The sequence below is a fragment of the Gekko japonicus genome, unplaced genomic scaffold (genome assembly GCF_001447785.1).
Source record: "Gekko japonicus isolate JY-2015 unplaced genomic scaffold, Gekko_japonicus_V1.1 scaffold503, whole genome shotgun sequence".
Taxonomy (NCBI): domain Eukaryota; kingdom Metazoa; phylum Chordata; class Lepidosauria; order Squamata; family Gekkonidae; genus Gekko; species Gekko japonicus.
In genome coordinates this window covers 220,119-226,604 of record NW_015165844.1, presented here as the reverse complement: position 1 = coordinate 226,604, position 6,486 = coordinate 220,119, and the positions used below count along the sequence as shown (strand labels likewise).

The 6,486-nt window shown below is 47.4% G+C and overlaps 1 protein-coding gene across 1 annotated transcript in view; it reads left to right on the top strand.

The window, feature by feature from the left end:
• Positions 1–5,053: 5,053 nt before the first annotated feature.
• Positions 5,054–6,486, top strand: part of CWC15 (CWC15 spliceosome-associated protein) — a 15,066-nt gene continuing 13,633 nt past the window's right edge. The window contains exon 1 of the mRNA XM_015411047.1: positions 5,054–5,103. The gene's annotated coding sequence lies outside the window, so the exon portion shown is untranslated. The remainder of the gene's footprint in view (positions 5,104–6,486) is intronic.

The window sequence follows — 6,486 nt, the reverse complement described above, 5'->3', positions numbered from 1 at the left end:
CAAAGCAGCTTTCATTATTCCCTCCTCCTTTTTATCTGCACAACAACCCTGTGAGGTTGGTTAGGCTGAAATATGTGACTGGTCCAAAATAACGCAGTCAGCTCCCACTGCAAGATGGGGATCTGAACCTGGGTCTTGCAGACACTACTTTGAAGCTCTAACTGCTGCACCTCACTGGCTTTCATCGGGTGGCTGCTGATGAACGGTAGCAAGCAGCCGAGGCTAGGTGAGTCATGCAAATCAGGGCGGACCTGGCAACCCTAGACTACTGCCAGGCCTAGAGTTGCCAACCTCTAAGTGGGGCCTGGAGGACCCCCCCCCCAGAATTACAACTGAACTCAAGACAGCAGAGATCTGTCTCCCTGGAGAAAATGGCTGCTTTGGAGGGTGGACTGTCTGGCATTATACCCAGCTGAGGCCTCTCCCTTCCCCAAACCCAGCCCTCCTTACAGTCCACCTCAAAACCTCTAGGGATTCCCCAGGCTGGCACTGGCAGCCCTTGTCAGGCCAGGCTCCCTCCCTCCCTCACTCAGAGGCCAGGAAAGGGCCCTTCCCCCACCCTTTTACTGACAGAGCCAGTTAGAAGCCTCCCCGCCCCGAACTTTCTAATCTCTCTCTCACCGTTGATGCCTGGAGTTAGATCCCTGCAGAGGTCATTTCAAAAGGTATTGGGGGGAATTCAACCCTCCCTGAAGGGATTTTTTTACTTCTTGGATTTTTCTGCAGACACAGGAAGTCTAGGAAAAGCTGTTGGGGGAGAGTGAGCCCTCTGATGGCAGAAATAAGTATCCGCACAACCTGCCCCCTGTTAGAATTAGATATATAGATGCTGCAACAATCACAGACGTATCTGTTTCTATGGTATTTTTTGCCACATGATTGTGGATGTACACTGAAGAAATTTGGCACTGAAAAAGACGTGTGACCTTAAAAATTGTTAGATCTAATTCTCCTTCCATGTGGCAGATATCTGTTAAGCAAGGAAGCAAAAAAAAAAAATTCAATTAATTGGAGAAATCAATTCAAAACATTTTGATCAATCAAAAGGTGATTAACCTGTAAGACTGAAGAAAAATATCATTATTTTAAATATGAGTACTTACAAAAGTAGAATGTTGCAGGCCTTGATACAGATGAGGTATTCTAGCTTTCATATGCAAGAAAATACCTCTTAGGCAGTTCATGAGAAGGAGGGTTGGAAGGGATGAGCCAGTACTCAATTCTCATGGCCCTTTCTTACATGCCCAGGATAATGCTGATTGCCACTTTGGGATCAGGAAAGAATTTTCCTCCAGGCCAGATTGGCCACAGATCCTGGAGGTTTTTTTTGTCTTCCTCTAGGCACAGAGCAGGGGTCACTGGGAGAATGAGGTATGTGGGAAGTAGATGTGAATTTCCTGTGTTGTGTGGGGAGAGGTTGGACTAGATGACCCTTGAGGTCCCTTCCAGCTCTCTGTTTCTATGTTTCTTCTAAGACAGTGTCTATGTTTACAGATAACCTTTCTTTATACTTTGTAGGTGATGCCTATGTAAAGAATGTCTTCCATTCAGTTCCTAGCTTGACAGAGAGTAGTTTACCACAGATAACATGCTACAGATCCTTAAATGCATCTACTAAATGAACTTGAAAAAACATTAAGAGGCCCTCTTGTGGCTTATGTTTACCAACTGAAGAATGGAAGGCTATGGTTAACATTTCATCATGTGGAAGATTTTTGGCTTTTTGAATAGAAGAAAAGGACCATAACATCTTTCACTGAGGTGACTGTTCAAATAAAAGAACTACCCTGGATTTGTAGACTCTGGGAAGATCAAACCCTCTTCCATACCAGGAGTTCCCAAATCGTAGTCAGTGGACAATCATAAAATGGCTGCCACAGGCACTCAAACAAATGACAAAATGTTGGGGGGGGGGGTGTAAGGCAAGGGTCTTTCTGACAAGCCGTTGATGCCTCCTGGGTTTTTTGAAGCAACTCCTGTGCCAATGAGGTGGAAGGAAGTCAAGACCGGTTCCTTGCTTTGGGAACGAGATACTTTGTTGAAGAAGCAAACCAGTACCATGGCACCCTGTCAGCAGACACCACAACATCCACTGGCACCAGAGGTCATTTCGGGGGGGATCACGGGGGATCGCAGTTCCCCCGGGTGAGGTACGGGGAGGGTGGGGCACATGACGAAGCCCCGCCCCCTGCTTCCGGCCGCCCCGCTTCCGGCCCTCATTCAGCCAGGAGGAGGCAGGAGAAGAGGGAGGGTAAGTTGCTTCCTCCCTGCCTCTCCCCACCCCTGCCTGCCTGGGGCCAGGGAGGGCCTTCGCGGGGCTTCCTTGCACTCCCGCCGGCCTTGCAGGTCCACCGCCAGGCCCCTCATGGGGCTCGGCAGTGGAGCTGCAAGGCTGGCGGCGGTGGCCGGGACCGTTGGCAGCGGGGTGTGTGGCGTTATGACACACTTCCGGTGATGTCAGGAGGTGTGGCCTTATGACACACTTCTGGTGATGTCAGGGGGTGTGGCATATGCTAATGAGTTATGCTAATGAGTCCCCCTAGCTCTTTTTCTACGAAATGACCCCTGACTGGCACTATGCTAAAATCAATGATTGTGTCACCTGTTTGACGTTTCTTATTCAGTGGGATAAACACAGGACACAACTGTACTGTCAAAATAATCCAAGCTCACAAGTAAGGTGATACAAAAGTAACAAATAAACCAGACAACTGACATCTTTAAAAATCCTAAATGGAAAAGATGGAGATACAATAAAGGAAAAAGAAGAGAGAAGAGGTTGGATTTGTACCCGGCCCTTCACTCGGAGTCTCAGAGCGGTTTACAAACTCCTTTCCCTTCCCCTCCATACCACAGACCCTGTGAGGTAGGTGGGGGTGAGAGAGCTCTTTCCAGAACTGTCCTTGAGAGAACAGCTCTGACAGAACTATGGCTTGCCCAGGGTCATCCAGCAGCTGTAAGTGGAGGAGTAGGGAATCAAACCCGGTTCTCCCAGATTAGAGTCTGCACACTTAACCACTAGACCAAAAGAAATGTTTTTTCTCAGCCTGGGCCACTGTTTGGACTCCTTCAGACTGTGATCTCCTAAACGGTTTTTTTCTTTTCACACTGATACTTTTGTGCTATTTCTATTTGCTTCATGCCTAAAAAGGCTCTGCTCAGCCACCTCACTGGATGGATGTCTTTTAAGCACACACCCCCCATCATTATTTGCCCCTCATAAGATTGTTATAGGAATAAGATGGTATTGGAATCTGCCTTGAGCATATACCAAATGTAACAATACTTTAATTAAACTGACTCATATTTAAATGCTGGAAGCAAGATATTTTTCTACACAAATCTTCAAGCATAGGCAATGAAAAGGAATATGCAAAAAAAAATAAAGGATATAGCTGCGGGCTAGTTTTAATGTTGTTGAGTCAAGGGTTCTTTAGAATGTTTCAACACAGACTAAAAATGAGTGTGGCCGGGCACTGAAAGAGGACAGGTGCATCTTAAGGAAGTCATTGTCTGTTAAAGGAAGCCGTTTGCTAAAAATAAGTAAAAGCTTCTGAACCTAAAAAGAACTTGTCCCTTTCTAATGCTAATTCTAATCCCCAAGTAACAGCATTACATTCTTGCAGCGTCTGAAGAAAACTGTTTTCCATTGTGTTCCTTGACACCTCACACTTAGAAACACTATAGCCTAGCGTTACTAACAAGGTTAGATACCACCATGGGTTAAAAGCCTCCGGCTCAATATACCTGTTCATCCTCCGTGGTAAGGTTGCCAGCTTTGGGTTGGGAAATCCCTGCCATTTCCTCCAGGGGAGCTGATCTCTGTAACCTGGAAATCAGTTGTAATACCGGGACTCTCTCCAGGCCCCACCTGGACATTGGCAACCCCACCTCAAGGTGTTGCAAAAGTCTTTGCTGGAAAAGATCCACAGGGACTACAGCCTGAATAAGGTCTCATCATGCTCCTCCTGTAAAGCCCAGCTCAAGGGCACTCGGAGGCAGACTACAGTTAATGAAGAAGGCAAGGGTGGTACTCTGCACATGCTCAGAGGCTTTATTTTTATTGCAGCCGTGAAAGTCCTGATCCCTGCCAAACTTCTGCACCTCCAACTATCACGTGATTTTATAAGCATTCAAAGCGCAGACTTTCCCTAGACCCTTTCTGTTACACGCCAGCTCTCCGGGAATAATAATGCTGCATGAGCTATTTCCGCCTCGGTCACGCATCGCCTCCTTTAAAAAAATAAATAAATCTCAATGTCTCTTTGCGCCTTCCTTTTCTCTACCCAATCCCGTTAACGTTCTAAATCACGTGGTGCAGGTAACGCGGCCCCCTAGAGCCGCTCCAGCTAGAAAAAAAAGTCTTGAGTAGAAAAGGGCAGAGAGTCCTAAAGTCCTCACACTACCGGTTGCTAATTGCCTGCCGCCTTTTACGGGGCAACAACATAATGGGTAAAATAGAGATGCCTCTCGTCCTCTATACCCCCTGCGTATTCTGCTAGCTTATTTGTACCGAATCTTACTGAGACGCATACAAAGAAAAAATTGTGTGGGTTTTAAAAAACAGACACAGATGCACACACAGTTTGAGTCCACTGGCGCCTTTAAGACCAACAAGTTTTATTCTGGGTTCAAGCTTTCGTGTGCGTGCACACTTCTGAGTCTGAAGAAGCGTGGGTGCACACAAAAGCTTATACCGTGCATAAGACTTTGTTGGTCTTAAAGGTTCCACTGAACTCAAACTTGGTTCTGTTGCTTCAGACCAACACGGCTTCCCCCCTGAATCTATCGACACACACTGAGCTTCCATTAAAAACTGAGACTCACCGTTGGCCACTGTTCTCTATGGGAGCAGAAGTGCTATCTGTCTGTGATGGAACCCCCTCTATCTTTGGCCTTGGAAGATGAGACTTCGATTTTGAACCGGAAGTGTTAACACGCTCCCGACGCTTAAGGAGTAATCTTCTATGGAGGGGGAAATGGCCGCTCTTGCTTATCTTTTCTATGGTTGTTCAGAATGGATGTGCATCTATGGTTTGCAGCGCGATGCATTCTGGGATCATGGAAGAGTAATGGCGCTGTTGGCCTAGCTGAGACTCCCAGGTGGGTGATCCCGGGACCCCCAGCCTTTAGAGGGCGGCGTTGGGAAGGGTGCTGTTGACGTAATTGTGTGGATTTGGCTGGCTCCCTGCAATGCAGGATTGTCTTCACTGTATTCAGCAGGCTTTAAACACAAACGAAGCATTTCTTACCCGTTACAGGTGTTGCGTTGGCTTAGCGTAGTTGAAGGAAAATGCATTATCATCAATTATGGCTGTTGAAGATGTACATAAAGCTTATTTTGTACATAAATATTACTCTGTAACGACAAGATAATATCTGTCTTGTCTCTTCTGAGAATTGTGTTCGTGGATCCGATGATGTGACGGGGGGGGCGGTATACATTTTGTATCTTTCACTAAAGCAGCAACATTTCCTAAGAGAAACACATCACTAGAAATCTCTGGGGAAACAATCTCATTCATGACGTTTTAAAATGCTACCGGGGGAGGGGGGGGGGGAACGACGACGTTTAGATGTTTTGGCAAAATGGCCAGAGTGTTGAGATATAATTCATGCTTCCTTGGAAACATTCAGTCCATGCTTCTTTGGAAACAAAAACAGAGAGAGAGAGAATGAAAAGAAACGTTTAAAAATGTATAACCAGCTATCTAAGAAATGGCTCCTGTAATGTTGCCAAAGTTCATTCTCACATTTGTTCTGACCTCTGTCAAGTGACCAGTTTAGCCCAAGCCTGTCAGGACTTGGAAGCTAAGCAGGGTTGGACCCTGGTTTATACTTGGATGGGAGACCATCAAGGAAGACACAGGTGCAGGCAGTGGCAAACCACCTCTGCTCGTATCCTGCCTGGAATGCCCTGTCAGTGTGATCGCCGTTAGTTGGTTGTGACTCAAATTAGTTGGTTGTGACTCAAATTAGATCCCTTCCAGTCCGGCTTCTGCCTGGGACATGGGATGGAGATGGCGTTGGTCGCTCTGACAGATGGCCTCCGGAGACATCTGGATCAGGGCGGGTCGGCGGTACTGTTGCTGTTAGATCTGTCGGCTGCGTTCGACACGGTCGACCATCAGTTACTGGCCCACCGCCTCGCCAACATGGGGATCCAGGGGCTTGCCTTGCAATGGCTTGCTTCCTTTCTCCAGGGTCGGGGACTAAGGGTGGCGCTAGGGGAACAGCAGTCCAGGAGACACCCGCTTGAGTGCAGCGTGCCTCAAGGGGCAGTGCTGTCCCCAATGTTGTTTAACATCTATATGCGCCCCCTTGCCCAGATCGCCTGGAGGCACAGGCTGGGGTGTCACCAGTATGCTGATGACACCCAGCTCTATCTGATGTTGGACGGTCAGTCGGACTCCAGATCAGAAGATCTGGACTGGGCTTTGCAAGCTGTAGCTGGTTGGCTTAGCCTGAGCCGGTTGAAGTTGAAGA